The sequence below is a fragment of the Castor canadensis genome, chromosome 9 (assembly GCF_047511655.1).
Source record: "Castor canadensis chromosome 9, mCasCan1.hap1v2, whole genome shotgun sequence".
NCBI classification, from domain to species: domain Eukaryota; kingdom Metazoa; phylum Chordata; class Mammalia; order Rodentia; family Castoridae; genus Castor; species Castor canadensis.
This window is the reverse complement of record NC_133394.1, coordinates 97465236-97486908: the sequence shown is the minus strand read 5'-3', so window position 1 is coordinate 97486908 and position 21673 is coordinate 97465236. Positions and strand designations below refer to the sequence as shown.

The 21673-nt window shown below is 36.2% G+C and overlaps 1 protein-coding gene and 1 pseudogene across 1 annotated transcript in view; one reads left to right on the top strand and one right to left on the bottom strand.

Moving 5' to 3' along the window:
• The window catches only part of Slc4a4 (solute carrier family 4 member 4), a 421377-nt gene that overhangs the window by 28864 nt on the left and 370840 nt on the right, over nt 1–21673 (top strand). The gene's annotated exons all lie outside the window — the stretch shown is intronic.
• LOC109679522 (large ribosomal subunit protein uL18-like) lies at nt 1493–20663 on the bottom strand (annotated as a pseudogene).

Here is a 21673-nt window from a genome sequence, read left to right as displayed (position 1 = left end):
TGTGAAGAACTTTCTTGAAATGCTTACAAAAACATTTCAAGTGTAACTACATTTCTGAATGAAAAGAGAACGTTATCTTTGGGAATTTTTTGTTTGTTTGTTTTTGAGACAGTATCTCCCTAGGTAACCCAAACTTGCTATGTTGTAGCTTAGGCTAGTACTGAATTTATGGTCCTTTTGTCTCTATCTCCTGAATGCTGGGATTGCAGGCATGGGTCACCACACCCAACTAGAAGGTCTTTAAAAACAGGGAAAATTCTCAAAAATATAGATGACTTGTAAATGATTCTGCTCTGTGCTTGAAACAAAATACATGTAGGGATTATCAGGTTTTTTTTATGATAAACTTAAAATGCCTAAAGAAAGGAAAAAAGGAAGATGTAGAACATTAGATTGTGCTGTTTCTTACAGAGGCTTAACATGGCTTAATGGAATTGTGGCTACATGTGACCATTTGAAATCTGTCCATCTCCTTTTCCTTTGCAGAATTCTCTAAAATGAAAGAAAAGAACAAAGTCTTTATAGTCACAATGTCAAATAGAATGAGATATCTTTTGGGAGAACTTATACATTATTAATCTGAAATAGGGACTTATCCTTCTTATGGTGAACTGCAGGCCACAGACACACACACATGCACACACAAGTAGATTTACGTATGTGTAAAATAGTCAACTATATTGCAGTCAAAATATTTTCTAGTTTTCATTATTTCATCTTTGACCCATGTGAAATTCATCAGCTTCTTAATTTTTTAAACATTTTTTTCTAGTTTACTCTTTGCTATTCTTATACTGTGTTTTGATATCATATAGTCTATTTGTATTTCTTTAGTGGTTTCTCTAGAGATTGCAACATGGGTATTTAATTTATCAGACTCTAAAGTAAATCAGTACCTTCATCTTTTTCTTGGACAATACAAGGTCCTTAGGACACCTCAACCTCATTGATCTCACTCCTGTTCACATGGCATTATTGTCATGAATTGCTTAATCATAGGATATTGCTATTACTGTATTGTAGAGAAAGTGCTCATTTATATTTATCAACATACGTACCACTTTATTTTTCTCTCATTTTATTTGCTTTAGAATTGTATCTGGGAATTCTTTCCTTTTATCTAAAATATACCCTTTAGAGTTTCCTTTACTAAAACATCTATTTGTGGTGAAATGTCTAATTTTTCTTGACTGAAAGAAAAAAAATTTTTTTTGTTTATTGAGACAAGGACTCACTATGTAGCCTGGACTGGACTAGAATTCATGATCCTCCTGCCTTGGCCTCCTGAATGCTGGGATTACAGGTGTATGCCACAAGGATTAGCTTGAAAATAATCTTTATTTTGCCTTTATTCTTAAAGCACTACTGGATGTAGAATTCTAGTTATAATATATTTTCTTTTAGCATATTTTAAGTTGTTTGGTCAATAAGTTTATTGTCTTTATTGGAAAAATAATCTTTATAGAACATTGTTTGGTTTATCTCTCAGCAGCTAGTTCCTGAGGAAGCTTGCCTTCTTTTGAACCACCCAATCTTTCTTCTGGGCAAGGGAAATTTTGGGATGGTTCCACCTCTTCTTTTAACTTTTCTCTCTTCTCATAGACTAGATTCTCTCATAGAACAGCATAGGCTTTCTTAGACATCTCCTCCATCATGTCTGGAGTTACGTTGTTCTTTATGTACTGAGAGAATCTTCTTCTTCCATTAGGTAATGCATGTAATCTGAAACAATCTGACCCGTAATGTGCTTCCAAAGTTCTCTGCATCGAACAAATTGCTTTCAAAATCATAACTGGGGAATCTTTTGGTGCTGTGAGGGATTGACAAGCCTCCATCTACATCTCCCCTCAGGGCCCCCAAAACTTGATAGCCAGATGTAGTTCTGGCAAGACCTGCATCCAAATAGCAGTTAAAGGCAGAGGTTGACCATCAGTGCTATCCACATTGCATCCATCTCCAGTCACCTCCACTTGGCCCTCCACCTATTGAGATTTTGTCTGTGCCCAACCTATTGACCAAGCCTGTGGGTCAGCAGCAGGCCAGTGCAATGGCTGCAGCATAATTTGTGATGCCAATCTTCACACCATGTTTTGGTAGTTTGTGTGTATATGCTGCGCACATATCATATCTCCTTCTAATCGTGCACAAGCAATCTAACAATGATATCTCTGTTAGGCATAAGAACTGTCACCTGCATTTGAGGATGTTATATTTATTTTTGTCCTGGATCACCAAGTGTTTCCGAACATAGTGGTCAGTTTTACCCTCTCATCATCCTCTAAACTTCACTTGGTATCTCTTAAAGCAGGTCTTACTTTTGACAACTTTATCAAACCCCAGTCTCCAGAATAGAGACCTATGTCCCCAGCTTGCAACACACAGGTCCAGCAGCACTAGAATTCTTTTAACATATTAAAGATACTGTTTCCTTAAACCCCAGTGCCACCCCCTGAAAGATACTTGATAAATTCTAATTTTTATTTAGTAAAGTACGATTCACTTTACAACTATGGGAAAACTTTGAGTCTAATTTGGATTTTTTTTTATTACAGAAGCATAGACAAGGTGTGTTTGGGAAAGCAGATGAAGAGAAAATTTCAGGGAAGTGGAGTAATGTGTTTGAAATGATGATGGGGCACAGAGGGTTTTTAGAGTAGTGAAACTATTCTGTATGATGTAATAATGGTAGATACATATCATTCTACATTTGTCAAAACACATAGAAAGTATAACATCAAGAGTGAACTCTAATGTAAACTTTGGGTGGCAATGATGTGCCGATGTAGGTTCTTCAGTTATAATAAAGGTGTCAGTGTGATATGAGATGTTGTTAGTGGAGAGGCCATGTGTACATGGTGACAGGAGGTAGATGGGAGCCTCCTATTCTTTCTGATTTGTTACACAAATAAAACTGGCTTCCAGTGTTGCTGTTGTAGAAGTCAGTTGTCAGTCTATTATTCATTTGTATCATTCCTTCTTATCTCTTAATGCTTCTACGGTGTTTCTTGTTGGGGGAGAGTCTTCAGTTTCATCATGTTTATCAGCTTGAATTTCTTTTTATTTATATGGTTTGAGATTTGTTTGGCTTTAATATGTGGATCGATATCTTTATTAGTTCTAGTTATTGTTACTTCTTTGATATTGATTTCTCACTTTATTCTTCATGTCTCTTAAACTCTACAGCAGGTTTGGTTTCGTCTTTACACTTTGCCTCTCTCATTAATTTCTTCTAATTCTCTCTTCAGCCTTGTCTAATCTGCAGTTAAACAGCTTTATTGAGTTTTCAATTTTTTTCATTTCTGGATGTTTTCTTTGAAAATTTATGCCACATTTTGTGGCAAATAAAAGAGGAAACTTTTTCTGCTGATTTTTGATACTGTCAACTTTTTATATTTGTGTCTGATAATATTGAATGTTTTAAAACTGCCCTTGTACTTACTATTATTAGTTACCCTTTCATAGAGTTCTTTTTCTTATTTTCTCTTATTTTAGGTTGTTCAAGTATTAAAAATTTATTTATAGGGATATAAATTGAAGTTTAATATTCAAACATCACCCTCCTGGAAAAGTTTTGCATTGCTTCTATCAGGCAGCTGCATATACTAGTCTCAGATTGCAGCTGGGGTATTAGACCCGAGGCCCAAAGTCTTGAGATTCCACATGTCAGGTCTGGCCGCTTGCCCCTGTATGCCAAATTAAGAGACATAGTGAAGGGCAGAGAATGGAGATTTGTTACATGACATGGACAACCTCTGGGAGGCAGCACTTCAGCCCATCTTCAGCCATCTTAAGGGTATGGTCATGAGCTATAGGTTTAAATAGACAAAGAACTGGGGAGTAGGGGAAGAGATGTATGCATAATTATTAAACAGCCCTCCTCACAGGTGTGCTTGGTAGATCATTATTACAGTCCTTGTTTTGGGAGGGGTTCTAGAGAAGTTGTCATTGTTGTCAACAATGTCACATTGTTGTGGTGGTCTATTTTATTGTTCCCGAGGGGTAGTTTTGGTCCCTTGTCAAAAAGATGTCATCAGTCAGTCCTGTCCTTCCTAGAACCCAGTACCTGTAGGAGAGAATGGTTCAGAATACAGATACAATCTGGGATACATAGCTTCTATCCTTCTTTCAGTTAATTTGTGGGGACAAGTGAGGAGTTAGCATTCTTCAGCAAAAGCAGCTGTTAAGTACCTGTTACAAGATCATCTCAATCATGTTTTGGCACAAGGTTCCTTCTTCTACCTATGTGATAATGTTGCACTGTTGTCTGGACTTATGGTCCCTTGGAATCTCTGGTTACTGAGAAGAGTCTTTCCTATTAGAATCTGCACAATGAGTGGACTCTTGGCTTTGAAATTATTTCCTTGGACTGCCAAATGCCAGCAGGAGAGTATTGTTTCAATGCTAACTTATGTTTCTGGTTTCTGCTTTCCTTTCATTTTTGGCTGAGTAATTGTTTATTTTTAAAAAATTTTTTAAATTGTTTTATTATTCATATGTGCATACAAAGCTTGGGTCATTTCTTCCCCCTGCCCCCACCCCCTCCCTTACCACCCACTCCGCCCCCTCACTCTCCCCCCAACCCCCTCTATACCTGGCAAAAACTATTTTGCCCTTATTTCTAATTTTGTTGAAGAGAGAGTATAAGCAATAATAGGAAGGAACAAGGGTTTTTGCTGGTTGAGATAAGGATAACTATACAGGGAGTTGACTCACATTCATTTCCTGTGTGTGTGTATTACCTTCTAGGTTAATTCTTTTTGATCTCACCTTTTCTCTAGTTCCTGGTCCTCTTTTCCTATTGGCCTCAGTTGCTTTTAAGGTATCTGCTTTAGTTTCTCTACGTTAAGGGCAAAAAATGATAACTAATTTTTTAGGTGTCTTACCTATCCTCACCCCTCCCTTGTGTGCTAAAGCTTTTATCATGTGCTCAAAGTCCAATCCCCTTGTTGTGTTTGCCCTTGATCTAATGTCCACATATGAGGGAGAACATACGATTTTTGGCCTTTTGGGCTAGGCTAACCTCACTCAGAATGATGTTCTCCAATTCCATCCATTTACCAGCAAATGATAACATTTCATTCTTCTTCATGGCTGCATAAAATTCTATTGTGTATAGACACCACATTTTCTTAATACATTCGTCAGTGGTGGGGCATATTGGCTGTTTCCATAACTTGGCTATTGTGAATAGTGCCGCAATAAACATGGGTGTGCAGGTGCCTCTGGAGTAACCTGTGTCACAGTCTTTTGGGTATATCCCCAAGAGTGGTATTGCTGGATCAAATGGTAGATCAATGTTTAGCTTTTTAAATAGCCTCCAGACTTTTTTCCAGAGTGGTTGTACTAGTTTACATTCCCACCAACAGTGTAAGAGGGTTCCTTTTTCCCCACATCCTTGCCAACACCTGTTGGTGGTGTAGTGTGGTTTTAATTTGCATTTCCTTTATTGCTAGAGATGGTGAGCATTTTTTCATGTGTTTTTTGGCCATTTGAATTTCTTCTTTTGAGAAAGTTCTGTTTAGTTCACTTGCCCATTTCTTTATTGGTTCATTAGTTTTGGAAGAATTTAGGTTTTTAGGTTCCCTATATATTTTGGTTATCAGTCCTTAGTCTGATGTGTAGCTGGCAAATATTTTCTCCCACTCAGTGGGTGTTCTCTTCAGTTTAGAGACCATTTCTTTTGATGAACAGAAGCTTTTTAGTTTTATGAGGTCCCATTTATCTAAGCTATCTCTTAGTTGCTGGGGTTTCGTTGAGAAAGTTCTTACCTATACCTACTAACTCCAGAGTATTTCCTACTCTTTCCTGTATCAACTTTAGAGTTTGTGGTCTGATATTAAGATCCTTGATCCATTTTGAGTTAATCTTGGTATAGGGTGATATACATGGATCTAGTTTCAGTTTTTTGCAGACTGCTAACCAGTTTTCCCAGCAGGTTTTGTTGAAGAGGCTGCTATTTCTCCATCATATATTTTTAGCTCCTTTGTCAAAGACAAGTTGGTTATAGTTGTGTGACTTCATATCTGGGTCCTCTATTCTGTTCCACTGGTCTTCATGTCTGTTTTTGTGCGAGTACCATGCTGTTTTTATTGTTATTGCTTTGTAATATAGTTTGAAGTCAGGTATTGTGATACCTCCTGCATTGTTCTTTTGACTGAGTATTGCCTTGGCTATTCGTGGCCTCTTGTGTTTCCATATAAATTTAATGGTAGATTTTTCAATCTCTTTGATAAATGTCATTGGAATTTTGATGGGAATTGCATTAAACATGTAGATTACTTTTGGGAGTATAGACATTTTTACTATATTGATTCTACCAATCCATGAGCATGGGAGATCTCTCCACTTTCTATACTCTTCCTCAATCTCTTTCTTTGGAAGTTTATAGTTATCCTTGTAGAGGTCTTTCACATCTTTTGTTAGGTTTACACCTAGGTATTTGATTTTGTTTGAGGCTATTGTAAATGGAATTGTTTTCAATTGCTAATGATTTTTCTATGCTGATTTTATATCCTGCTACCTTGCTGTAGCTATTGATGATGTCTAGAAGCTTCTGAGTAGAGTTTTTTGGGCTTTTAAGGTATAGGATCATGTCGTCTGCAAATAGGGATATTTTGACAGTTTCTGTACCTATTTGTATTCCTTTTATTCCTTCTTCTTGACTAATTGCTCTGGCTAGGAATTCCAGTACTATGTTGAATAGGAGTGGAGATAGTGTGCATCCTTGTCTCATTCCTGATTTTAGAGGGAATGGTTTCAGTTTTTCTCCATTAAGTATAATGCTGGCTGTAGGTTTGTCATATATAGCTTTTATAATGTTGAGGTACTTTCCTTCTATTCCTAGTTTTCATAGAGCTTTTATCATGAAATGGTGTTGGATCTTATCAAAAACTTTTTCTGCATCCATTGAGATGATCAAGTGGTTTTTGTCTTTGCTTCTGTTAATTGATTTTTTTTCTGTTTATTGATTTTCATATGTTGAACCACCTCTGCATCCCTGGGATGGAGCCTGCTTGGTCATGGTGAATAATCTTTTTGATGTGTTGTTGAATTCGGTTTGCCATTATTTTGTTGAGGATTTTTGCATCCATGTTCATGAAGGAGATTGGCCTATAGTTCTCCTTTTTGGAGGTGTCTTTGCCTGGTTTTGGGATGAGTGTAATACTGGCTTCATAAAATGTGTTCAGCAGTTTTCCTTCCCTTTCTATTTCATGGAACAGTTTAAGGAGGGTTGGTATCAGTTATTCTTTAAAGGTCTGATAGAATTCGGCAGAGAATCCATCAGGTCCTGGACTTTTCTTTTTGGGGAGATTCTTGATTGCTGCTTCAATTTCATTTTGTGTTATAGATCTATTCAGGTGATTAATTTCCTCTTGGTTCAGTTTTGGATGCTCATATGTATCTAGGAATCTGTCCATTTCTTTAAGATTTTCAAATTTATTTGAATATAGGTCCTCAAAGTAGTCTCTGATGATTTCCTGGACTTCCATGGTGTTTGTTGTTATCTCCCTTTTTGCATTCCTGATTCTACTAATTTGGGTTTTTTCTCTCCTCATTTTAGTCAGGTTTGCCAGGGGTCTATCGATCTTGTTTATTTTTTCAAAGAACCAACTTTTTGTTTCATTAATTCTTTGTATGGTTTTTTTGGTTTGTATTTTGTTGATTTCAGCTCTTATTTTTATTATTTCTCTCCTATTTGTTTTGGGATTTGCTTGTTCTTGTTTTTCTAGGAGTTTGAGATGTATCATTAGGTCATTGATTTGGGACCTTTCAGTCTTTTTAATATATGCACTCATGGCTATAAACTTTCTCTCAGGACCGCCTTTGCTGTGTCCCATAGGTTCTGGTAGGTTGTGTTTTCATTTTCATTGACTTCCAGGAACTTTTTAATTTCCTCTTTTATTTCATCAATGATCCATTGTTCATTAAGTAATGAGTTATTTAGTTTCCAGCTGTTTGCATGTTTTTTGTCTTTAGTTTTGTTGTTGAGTTCTACTTTTACTGCATTGTGATCAGATAGTATGCACGGTATAATTTCTGTTTTCTTATATTTGCTGAGACTTGCTTTGTGCCCTAGGATATGATCTATTTTGGAGAAGGTTCCATAGGCTGCTGAGAAGAATGTATATTGTGTAGAAGTTGGATGAAATGTTCTGTAGACATCAAATAGGTCCATTTGATCTATTGTATATTTTAGATCTTCGATTTCTTTATTGATTTTTTGTTTGGATGACCTATCTATTGATGATAATGGAGTGTTAAAGTCTCCCACAACCACTGTGTTGGAGTTAATATATGCTTTTAGATCTTTAAGGGTATGTTTGATGAAATTGGGTGCATTGACATTGGGTACATACAGGTTGATGATTATTATTCCTTTTGGTCCTTTTCCCCTTTTATTAGTATGGAATGTCCTTCTTTATCTCATTTGTTCAATGTAGGTTTGAAGTCTACTTTGTCAGAGATAAGTATTGCTATTCCTGCCTGTTTTTGGGGGCCATTGGCTTGGTAAATCTTCTTCCAGCCTTTCATCCTAAGCCTATGCTTATTTCTGTCAGTGAGATGGGTCTCCTGTAAGCAACAAATTGTTGGATCTTCCTTTTTAATCCATTTCATCAAGCAGTGCCTTTTGATGGGTGAATTAAGTCCGTTAGCATTAAGTGTTAGTATTGATAGGTAAGTGGTGATTCCTGTCATTTAGTTGTCTTAGTTGTTTGAAGGTTTGATTGTGTGTACCTAAGTTGCAGTTACTCTCTACTGTCTTGCTTTTTCTTTTCCTGTGGTTTGGTGCTGCCCATCTTTTCATGGTTAAGTTGGGTTTCACTTTCTGTGTGCAGAATCCCTTGAAGAATCTTTTGTAGTGGTGGCTTTGTGGTTACAGATTGTTTTAGTTCTGCTTATCATGGAAGACTTTTATTGCTCCATCTATTTTGAATGATCGTTTTGCTGGGCAGAGTATCTTGGGGTTGAAGTTATTTTCATTCAGTGCCTGGAAGATCTCACCCCATGCTCTTCTTGGTTTTAATGTTTCTATTGAGAAGTCTGCTGTGATTTTGATGGATTTACCTTTGTATGTTATTTGTTTTTTCTCTCTTACAGCCTTCAATATTCTTTCCCTAGTTTCTGAACTTGTTGTTTGAATGATGATATGTCGTGGGATAGTTCTATTTTGATCTGGTCTGTTTGGTGTCCTGGAGGCCTCTTGGATCTGTATGGGAATATCTTTCTCTAGATTTGGGAAATTTTCTGTTATTATTTTGTTGAATATATTATGCATTCCCTTCGCTTGCACCTCTTCTCCTTCTTCTATGCCCATGATTCTCAAGTTTGGTCTTTTGATGGAGTCGGTGAGTTCTTGCATTTTCTTTTCACAGGTCTTGAGTTGTTTAATTAATAGTTCTTCAGTTTTTCCTTTAATTACCATTTCATCTTCAAGTTCTGAGATTCTGTATTCTGTTTGTTCTATTCTGCTGTATTGGCCTTCCATTTTGTTTTGCAGTTCTGTTTCATTCTTTTTTCTGAGGTTTTCCATATCCTGGGTGTTTTCCTCTTTAATGTTGTCTATTTGTGTCCTGAGTTCATTTATCTGTTTATTAATCGTGTTCTCTGTTTCACTTTGGTGTTTATACAGTGCTTCTATGGTTTCCTTTATTTCTTCTTTTGCTTTTTCAAATTCTCTATTTTTGTTGTCTTGGAATTTCTTGAGTGTCTCCTGTACATTTTGGTTGACCATATCCAGTATCATCTCTATAAAATTCTCATGAGTACCTATAGTATGTCTTCTTTTAAATTATTCTTTTGGGCTTCATTGGGTTCTTTGGCATAGTGTATCTTCATTTTGTTGGAGTCTGGATCTGAGTATCTGTTTTCTTCATTTCCCTCTGGTTCTTGTACTAATTTTTTGCTGTGGGGAAACTGGTTTCCCTGTTTTTTCTGTCTTCCCGTCATTGCTCTTGGTGTTGTTACTGTCCCTGTACTGTGTGCTATTAAGGATTTTCTAGGTTGTAATAATAACAATGGTGATATTTAGAATGGAAGGGTGAGAGGAGATGGAAAGCAAAGAAGTTAAAGAAAAAGGGAAAAACAAACAGACAAGTAGGAAAAAATAAAACAAAGAAACAAGAAAGTTTCAAAGGTATAAACCAGGAGCATTAGTGTACTAATCAACAGTAAGCTTGTCTGTGTCTTCCCAAGCTGTCTGGGCTCGGGTGACTGGTAGCCCAGGGGCCCTCCTGGTTTCTCTGTTTAACGTGAAGTGGAGATTCTCTGCACTGGCTGGAGGTGTGGAGGGGTCAAAGTTTTGCCTGTTCTCGGTGGTTTTGCCTGCAAGGTGTGTCTCCATCATCTTTCCCAGATTTCACTATAGGAGGCATGCTTTCTGCTTCCTCCCTCTAGCCGCCATGTTGGAATTCTTCGAGTAATTGTTTAATACCTTGTGATCTTTTAAAAGAAATACTAAAAAAAGATTGATCTGGCAATTTTAGTCACTTACAGAGAGAGAGAGTAGTTTAGAGAACCTTTTCTGCCATTGTTGAGTACTAGGTAGAATTTAACAAAATTCTGGAATCAGAAAGCAGATAGAATAGAGATAACTAGGAGTTACATAGTCAATTTTATCATGGAATGCTTGCAGAAGAAGGCATAGAATTATAGAAATTTGATTTGTCCCAACTTCATAAAGAATTTCGTTCAGAGATGTCAAAAAAAAAAAAAAAGAAAGAAAGGAAAGAAAAAAAAGAGAGAGAAGAGAAAGGTGGAGGTGAGATGTTGGCCTGAAAGAGAGTAACTGTGCAATACTTTGCAGCAGATAGGAGGTTTTTTTCTCTGAAGAACTTGAACTATTGCAGTCTTTCCAGGCTGGCCTTAGAGTTGTCCCCAAATGTTCCTCTTGGCACCTTCTTACCTACCATAGAGTGAAGGTCGTTGGTTAATACATTATCACAGAATATAGGCTTTCTGGTTAGTTTTTTACATGTGTGTTCTTCATGTCAATTTGAGCAAGTGACCAAAGAACAGTAAAGAATTTTAGACAGTTTTCTTTGCTAAACAGAAAAAAACAAGTAAATGACATAAATCTAAAGGAAGCAGGGTTAGTATGGAGAATCTCAAAAGATAAAACAAGTCTTTAAGAGAGATAAAAGTGATAATACTTCTATAAAACACTATCAGGATAGAATGAAAAAGATAAAAGAGAACAAGAAAGATCTCTTGAAAAGTGAAAATATAATGCCTGAGAAAAAAAAATCAATAGAAAAAAATCTTTCAGATGGTTTAACAAGGAGTCAGAGATATGGAAAATAGGAGAAGAGATAAGAGTCTTAGAGGAGCGGTCAACTAATATGTGTTCAAGGAAGTTATACACAAAGAAAATATAGAGGAGGAATTTATCAAATATGCAATATAATAGCTGACATATAACAGGTTTCAAGATCAAAATGTCATATTGAGTGCTTTATAAAATGAGTGGAAAGGCACTATCAAGGCACATAACTATTTTGTTGCAATTCATAAGGGTAAAAGAGAAAAGTTTCTGAAGAGATCATTTCACTTAGTTTCAAATACTTAGTGTATCATTGGTTTTCTCAAAGCAACATTGATTGCTAGCATAAAATCAAGTTATAGCCCCCCCAAGCTGAGAGAAAATTAATTTAGACCAAGAATTCTTTACCCAAATTTATCCATAAAAGTAGAGCAGAATAAAGACCTTTTAAGATGCCTTCAGGAAAATCATATCCCTCTTACTCTTTAAGAACTTTGTTGAAGATACGTTCTATTAAAATAAGAGAATACCCAGCACACACACACACACACACATACACACACACACACACACACACACACACACACACACACACAAAAGAAATAGGAAAATAAAATAAAATAGGAGAATAAACTCAAAGAAGATTTAGGACAAAAAACTAAAGAAGAGTCATTAATGTCCCAGGAAAATAGCTGTGCCCTAGGCCTAAAATGTAATGAATTCAAATTTCAGCAAGATGCCAGAGGGTCTGAGAGGGAGTTATTTCTTGTCATGTTCTGTAAAATATTTCATAGTACTCCTGTTACAATGGAGCTTTTAGGAATAAAAAGGGAAAGCTATTATACCAAAAATTCTACAGAAAAAAGGAAAGATAATTAGAAACTCCAGGAGAAACAAACATTTATCCAAGAAAAAAATTGAAATGTCTGGTGAACATTTCTATATTCCAATTTTAAAATACTGTTATTAATTTAACAAAAATAATTATATAACCAGTGATATACTGGTCAAATTTTAACAAATAGCTCTAAAATGTACATACTCATACAATTACTATAAATTTTGCTTTTATAAAGGCTATATACTTCATAATTTACAAAAAATAATGAAGTGCACAAAATTTTTTTATTATAAGTTCCATATAGTGATTGGTTCTCTGATTTTTGCTGATTTCTTGGAACCCTTAACAACTAATGACTATAATTGACATAAGAATATGAATGTTGGTTGACTTTTTGTCTACCTCAATAAGTAATAAAAATCAAGACAATGAAGACAAATGTCAGACTTTTACTCATTCACCAATGATATGAGCAAATTCTTTGCTGAAATGAATTTTTTTGAATAATGGAAAATACCTCTTCATTTTTATTCTATTCACAATTTAATGGATACAGACATGACACATTTTAAGCTTTGTTTATCTAAATTATTAGAATTTTCTGCATAGTTTTTCCAAATCTAAAATCTAGACAAATTAACAAAATAATAAATCAAGGTTGGATTGTGTTATTTGCTGCTTCCTATGTTGAAATACTCCCATCAAATACCAAGATTATGTCACTGAATAGCATTGGGAAGACACATATAGCAGCATACCATAATCTAGTACTTCCGCCATTCAGATACAATAAACATAAATAACCTCAAGAGCACAGATAATAAATTTAGTAATGTAATTAAGAAGTATAAGTTTTGAGTATTTATTGCTTTTGTTTTAATATAGTTCATTTCATTGTAAATTTGTTCAAATTTTAACAATGGCAGTTTAATAACTGACTTGCAAAATTCCTGAAAGAATTTGTTCTTGCAAGCTGGTACAAGTAGGCTCCAACCTATGACTAACTATATCTCTATGTGGTAGATTGGGAAACTCGGTAAGAAGTGGTATGAAAGAAGTAAATCTTCATTTCTTATAGCATAAGGCAAAAATATAATGATTATATTATAATTGAGAAAAATAATAGTTTTTCCTAAAGATTTTTATGTAATCACTAAATTATTTAAATGTCATAGAGAGAAGGATGGGAAGCTGAGTAGTTGTAGGGCAGGACAGAGCTTTTATTTAATATTTAACCTTGAGTATGTAATAATTAAAAAATTAGCAAAGTAACTAAATGTTTACAAAGTAGTTTAGTAGTATATGACATGGTTTTCTTCCTCATTTTTTTTTTTTTTGTGTTTCTCCATCCGTGGCTTACCCTTTCACTTTCTTAAATATGTCTTTTAATGAACGGAAGGTCAATTTTAATTAAGCCCAATTTATCAATCTTTTCTTTTATAGGGTAATGTTTTTGTATTTTTTTTAATTCATTTATTCACATGTGCATACATTGTTTGGGTCATTTCTCCCCCAGCCCCTGCCCCCACCCTCTCCCCACCTCCCCTCCTCACTTCCAGGCAGAACCTTTCTTATTCACTGCTCTGGCCTATCAGTAAAGAGAATGATCTAGTTCACTAAGGGTTTTTTCATCAACTCATTCTATTCATCTAAAATTTTTTATAATCTTTAGATATTAAAGAATTTTCTAATTTTTAATTGAAAGCCTTAATTGTGACAAATCTGAGATGTTTCCAGTTTGAATGCCTAATTTGCTGCTTCCTTCTGGCAGTCATTGTACTCTTACAGTTAAGGCCATTGTTGACTCTTTAGTATTTAATTAGGCAGTGAATGCCATATGTTTATGTACACTGCCTTAATTTCTCTAGTATGTTTATTTGAGTAGTAGTGGCACTTCAGCACCATTTTCCCAGGGGATGCACAAACAGTCTGGTAGTTTAATGTTTGATGTAACCACAGGCACATACCATATCAAACACTCTAGTCCCACACTTACCCATCTAAATGGTAAAGCATTGCAAATTCTGTGCATTCTTCTTTATCACATCAGCTGCTCTGTTTCCTTCTTTCTCTTTCTTATTTTCCACACTCCTAATTTTCATTCATATTACTTCATTTTCACTTTATTGCACTGGCTTCCTTATTCTTGTTTCTACCTCCCAACTATAGCATTTAGTCTACCTTGACTAGAATTGCTGAAGTGATTTTCCAAAAGTATTGCCTTAAAGTCTCTCCCTTGCTCAAGAATCTTTAATGGTTTCTATTTTCCCCCTTAACATAAGAAAGAGGATTTCTAGGCCAGTAATTTCCAAAATGAGGACTGTATTTTCCAAAGTGGGTTGAACCCAAGGGATGTGACAGATAATCCTCTGAAATAGAAAGAATGGAGAACGTTTTGTTCTATTTCTGTTCTATGTTAATAATTGTATGTGTGTATATAACATGTAATTTCACTGAAAAGGAAAAGAAATTAAACTTTGCTAATGTTTCATGTACAGCTTAATACAGAAACTACTTTCAAATTGTGTATCAGGTGACCATGTGTCATTTATGGTGCCCTTCATAAATAACGTTGGAGTTCAAAGTACTAAGGGGATAGCAATAGGGTTCTCATTCACTTTTGGTTAACTTCCAGCATATTATCATTTTTTCTCTTTATATGCAGCTGATTATGAATTTATTGATTTATGGTTTTTAGTATAAGCAAATGGCTTAAAAAGATTTCAGAAAAGGAATCAGAGTGAAAAGAATAGTAATTACAAATATAAAAGAATAGCAGCAAGGCCAACATTCACTTTTTAAGCCACATTGTCTAGTTACAATAATGCAGTTAATCTGATCTGACAAGAACTTGGCCAAAATGACTAAAAACTACTGAAATGACAATTTGAAATAAGAATGCATATTCCATTTAATAGTAAATTTCACTGTAAGTGTATATTATGCTTGAAACTTTGGTTTATGATAGTGTCGAGGCATTAAATTAATAAGATATTTATAACCTAAGCACCTGAAAAAGACAGATTTAGGTTTTGTGGAACTGGAAAGCTGACTGGTTTTGAGGACTTTTTTTTTTTTTGTGGTACTGGAGCTTGAACTCAGGGTCTTCACCTTGAGCCACTCCACCAGCCCTATTTTTGTAAAAGGTTTTTCTGAGATAGGGTCTCACAGAACCATTTGCCCTGGCTGGCTTCAACCCATGATCCTCCTGATCTCTGCCTCCTTGTGTAGCTAGGATTACAGGTGTGAGCCACTTGGCGCCAGAGAAAAAAATTGAAAATTGAAAATGCAAAATCAGATAAACATTTATTTAGAATGAGAAAGAAATCATAACAGATTACTCATTTTAAAAATCAGGAAATACCACAAATGACACAAGATTCAGAAAAATAACAGTATTTTCATGTACTGACATCCCACTATAAAGTCTCTTTCCTGTATTTTTAGCTGCCTCTTCTGTGATCACCTCTTCATATGACAATTACATCTTAATATTTTCTAAAAGTAGAAATATAATTTATACTTCATTTTGCATGACTGACCAAAATTTGTTTTTATTATTAAAAACAATTTGCTGTAAGTAGTGTTACATAGATTTTTAGGATTGTTGCCAAATTTGGGGAAATTTCTTATCATGTTTCTATACATATATGAGCTTAAAATTTTTGTGATACTCATATTTTGTTATGCAAGACTGACTTTAAATGCTTTTGAAGCCTAGCAACTAAGAGAAAGGATGAACAAATGGGACTTCATAAAATTAAAAAGCTTCTGCACAACAAAAGAAATGGTCTCTAAACTGAACAGACCACCGACAGGGTGGGAGAAAATATTTGCAAGATATACATCACACAAGGAACTTGAAAACCAGAATATACAGGGAACTTAAGAAACTAAACTCTCCTAAAATCAATGAACCAATTAAGAAATGGGCAACTGAACTAAACAGAACTTTCTCAAAAGAAGAAATTCAAATGGCTAAAAAACACATGAAAAAATGCTCACCATCTCTGGCCATAAAGGAAATGCAAATCAAAACCACACTAAGATTCCACCTCACTCCTGTTAGAATAGCCGTCATCAAAAACACCACTAGCAACTTGTGTTGGTGAGGATGTGGGGAAAAAGGAACCTCATACACTGCTGTAGGAATGTAAGCTGGTGCAACCACTCTGGAAAAAAATTTGGAGACTTCTTAAAAATCTAAACATAGACCTGCCATATGATCCAGCAATCCCACTCCTGGGGAAATACCCAAAGGAATGTGACATAGGTTACTCCAGAGGCACCTGCACACCCATGTTTATTGCAGCACTATTCACAATAACCAAGTTATGGAAATAGCTAAGATGCCCCACTACTGACGAATGGATTGAGAAAATGTGGTATTTATACACAATGGAATTGTACTCAGCCATGAAGAAGAATGAAATCTTATCATTTGCAGGTAAATGGATGGAACTGGAGAACATCATTCTGAGCGAGGTCAGTCAGGCTCAGAAGACCTCATATGCGGACTTTAGATCTAGGGCAAATGCAGCAATGTGGTTGGACTTGGATCACAGGACAAGGGGAAAGCACATATGGGAGATATAGGAATAGATAGAAAACCCAAAACATGAAAGCATTTGATGTCCCCACTTCAGAGGAACTAATACAGAAACCTTAAAGCAATAGAGGTTATCATGAGCAGGGGATCAGTAATCAATGTAAAGATCAGTTAGAGTTGAATAAATATGAGTCATAACACATGGGTACATGAAAGCAATAGTAGGAATCTTTCTGTATAGCTATCCTTAACTCAACTAGCAAAAACACTTTGTCTTCCTTATTATGCTTATGTCATTTCTTCAACAAAATTGGTGATAAGGGCAGAACAGGACCTGCCTGGAACTGAGGGAGAGAGGGGGGAAAGGGTGGGGGAGGGGGCCAGGGTGGAGAAATGACCCAAACAATGTATGCACATGTGAATAAATGAAAAAAAAAGAAAAGTAGATGTCTAGGAAGTGCAAAAAAAAAAATGCTTTTTGAACAAGCAGTCTAAGTAATCTGAACAAATTCAAGTGTATTTAAATTGCTGTTACACTGTAAGAACCACACATTTGTATAATCAGATTAGTATTATGTTGCATATTTTGAGTTATTGATAAATACATGTAGGAGTTCTGTCATAGGAACATTTCTTCTTTATTTTATTTGGTTATGTTGGTGGCAGTTTTGAATGCTACTTTATCTAGAACTGACAGATTTTTATTGTGACAAGATACTGTAGCCAGGAGACAGTGGCTCATGCTACTTGGGAGGCAGGTTTGAAGCCAGCCTGGGTGGTAAAGTACCTGCCTAGCAAGCATGAGGTCCTGAGTCCAAACCCTAGGACCACCTAAATAAATAAATAAATGATACTAAGGCATGTTAAGAACTGCTCTGATAAGCTGGGATACATAAAACATGTGACTCTCACTGGGGATGTAGCTCAGTGGTAGAGTATTTATCTAGAAAGTGCAAAGCCCCAGCTTCAATCTTCAGCACTGAAAAACAAAACAAATGTCAATTTAGCCGTGTGTGGTGGCACATACTTGTAATCTCAGTATTTGAAAGGCTGAGGCAGGAGGAAGGTAAGTTTGAGGTCAAACTGAGCTACACAGCAAGATCCTGTCTCCATCAAAACAAAACAAAAAACCACATGTAACATCACAGTAGACATACTAACTGAATGTAGTATTATTAGAAGTCTGTGCCCTTACAAACACAGAGATTATGATACATTCTGTTTCATGTCATTACAATAAAAATAAAACTAAAAAAATTTTATGATTTAAAATTGAGAATGTTCATAGGGGTGAATTTCCAATGAGAAACAAACCCTTGCTTATAATTTTACATATCTGATGACTAGAAGAATTTTCCAGAGTAGCTTTTGATTTTATAATGTCAAGCCCTACATGTCATAGAACACACTCATATGTGACATGACATACGATTCTACACCTTTATCTTACAATGAATCAGATCCTAAAGGACTCTATTTCTTCGACTAGTTCAAATCATTCCCAGTCCCTAAAACAAATCTTTGTATTTCAACTTGGAATATTCTTTCCTCTTTTGGTTTACTCAGTCTTATTTATCTTCCAACACCCATTCTTCAAAGACTCTCTGACCTCTTCAGTCTTCAGTGTTCTCTCAATTTGTAAAAATTGAGGATCTCACACTATAAAGCAATTATTTTATTGAACTATTTATGTAACACATCTATATCTTATTTTTTCTGCTTCTCAAAGGTAAACATCTCTTCCTTTTTTAAATTATTTTGGTGGCATCAGAGATTGAACTCATGGCCTGGGGCTTACTAAGGAAATTCTCTATCACTTGAGCCACACCCCCAATCCTCTCTTACTTTTGTGTTCCCCACCAAACCTAATTCTATGCAATATTAGATCCTCTGTGAATATTTGGGGGAATCAATACCTTTTTTAGAAAGATTAAGTTGAGGGAGATATCTTTGGAGTTCACACAACGCTCTGTGGGAGGAAGGTGCGTGAGGCAGTTGTGGTAGCAGTCTTTTCTTCCCTGTGACAGTGGGAGAAAGTTTCCCCTTTTAATCTCTCTGTGCTGAAATGTAATACCCATGATGACTATCAAGTAAGTGGTATACACTAGAATCTCAAACTATGACACTGAAAGGAAAGAATGTCAATATTTGGAATCACAATTTATGTATATGTACATTTGTAGATATGGATATATAGATGTAGATAGTCTCTTTCCCAAACTAGGTAACTCTGTCTTAACAACTTACTTTTTTGCTTTATTCATCATAAGATCATGTTTGCTAGCAATGGCAGATGGAAGAATGGGGACGTATCTGTCTGGCTCATGCTAATTTGGTGTCTCTGTAGAAAAAAATCAAATTGATGAAAAAGAAATCATGTTTCCTATTTTAAGTGTGCTTCTTGTAGCTCTTTTCCATTTTGCCTTTTTTGAAGTGCACTTTTACTGTCCCTTTGAAGCTGTTGGTTCTTTTTTAACAGCAGAGGTCTTCCTTGCTCAGCAGTCCTCCAGGATCAAGAATCTACTCATCCTAAAAACATGAGATAGTTGGAAACTGCATGACTTAAACAGATGATTAAAAAGCCATTGTCTGTGCTATTGCTGGGTTTATGATGTCTTTTCATCTCAACACCTGCCAACATCTCAAGGTTCTAATTAGCTGCCAATCAGAGGGAAAAAGCTTAAAATAAGCAGCATTGTGCCTGGAGTTACTGGAAGTATATGCAAATTACTTGGGTTAAAGATAAGAAAGAATTTGTATTTTAGAGAATGAAAAGATATATTAATCTAGGATTATCAAACACCATTAAATGTATTACTGACCTTGTCATGATGCCAGGCAATAATACTATGATCCAGACACAGTCCATATCTCCTGGACACTGGTAAAACATGTTGGCTCTGGCCTGGTTCTTCCCATTGGAAACGCAGGGAGTGGAAAGAACCAACCAAAGCCTCTGCTAATCCGAATGTGGCTAGGGTCCTAATCCCATGAGATCAGGACAAGCTCTACCGTGCCACCCACCTTTTCCCATCTGTATCCATCTCCCACTGTGTTATCAGACACTCCAGATGGAGCTTCCTGTGCATTCGTTAATTATTATTATTATTTTTATCTCTTCACCCATAATGTCTCTAAATCTTCTGGCACTGCAACTGTTGTCTTTGTTGGAAGGAGATGACAGCCTTGTGAAATGGTGATGGCGGCATTTCTTTGTGCGCTCTCAAGAGCAATGTGGATACTATTTAAGTTTTGAAAAATAATAATTATGTCCTGACACTTTAAAAAAGTGAATTTCTTTGTAATTAGTTCTAGTGTTTAGGATTGCTTTGAAATTCACTAGGGTTCTTCCTTTAAATGAGGAAAAAGATTCAGCTTGTTTCCCTTGTTTGGGATCCTTTGGGATGAAAAGCAGTATAGAAATGTAAGCTATTATTAATCCACCCCTTTTCCAGACACGTTGACAGGGGCTCTAAAGTGTGTATCAGCTGACAGTGAATGTCGGCTCAAAAGAAAGCTGCAAAATTATTTTTAAAATTTGCCCAAAGCCTGAATGTATGGAAACAGAAGCAGCATGAGTCTCCTGTTAGTTTAGCAGTTGCAGCAGCGTCAACTGGAAGGCTGTTGCCTTCTGGACAAAATCAGTGCTTTCCCCAAATGTTTTTGGCAGCAAGGATGGGGAGTTGGTTAGGTAGTGCCTGGATGCAGAGGGATAGACAGACAGATCTTGCAGATTTTCTCTGAAGCACCGCATTCCATAATAAGACTTTGGTAACTGTTGCTTCTTTTGCAACTGCATACTGACATTGTACAGTAAGAAGAGAAAATCATCAGGTTTTGCCCATGTGGCTTTACCAACTCTGTGCCTAGTTGGAATTTTCTGAATAGAACTTCCTTTTGCAGTGTTGTCTTATAGCTAATGTTGGCTGACCCCAAGCAATCGGGAAATCATGGTCTCTGTTGTTGTCCTCTGTGGGATAAGTACTTGCATGTGTGTCCTCTGTGCAGACCATCGCGTATGCAAAACAGAGGAACATCTGGAGACACCTCAATGCAGATGGATATGTGAGGAATGTGGCACAAACTAGCAAACTCTGAACCCCAAAGGAATAGTCAAGGCCACAAATTTGCACTGTATACCAGTTAATATACCTACAACCCATTTATACTAGGGTGAGAGGTGTAGAAATTTGGGAGATTTTCATTGCAACATGGGAGTGAGTAATAGCACAAAGCCCCTTTTCAGTTCCGGTCCCTGAACTCATCAGGGAGAATTTTAGGAGCCTTAGGTTAGTAGTGGGGGAGGCATCAAGACATCTTCTCAAGGTCCCATTTGGATCCTATTTCCTAAAAAGCTCTGGGAAGCTAAAGCCTTACCATGTGTTTGCTCTCTGTTCTCCTCAAAACTCAGTGGCTCAAACAAAAATCATTTATTTGCTGATGATTCTTTAATTTGGCTATGACTCAGCAAGAACAGTGTGATTCTCTTCCATGTGGTGCTAACTTCCAAGATGGCTCACTCACATGACTGTCAAACTGGTACTTAGCTGGGGCAGTAAGGCAAGGGCACTTCAGGTGGCAGAGGAGGGGCTACACAAGGATGTGAGGAGCAGGAGGTGTGAAATATTGGAGACTATCCTTACAGTAGTCTTCCAGTTTGGTTCCCTACTTCTCATGGTTGTCACTTGGCACCTCATTCTTCAAAGTTTAGAGAAGTGCCTTCCTCTTCTTAGAACTTCGAAGGACAGAAATTCTTTTCAAACTTTGTCCTCTGAGTAGCTACCAAATGCCCTCCAATTGCCTTGCTGGCACAACCATTGAGATCTTCTGTGAAGTTTTTTGGAGGATGCCTCCTGGATTGTCTGGCCCTTCACTATGTTTTAGATTCTCAAACTGAGGCCTGATTGAACCTAGGTAAATGGATGTGTGCCAAGGAGTTTGGGGAATCGTGAGACATATACATTAATCATCTTCCCTGAAAGTTGATTTCATTTGAAAATATAGATTAAAAAATTCTTGTTGC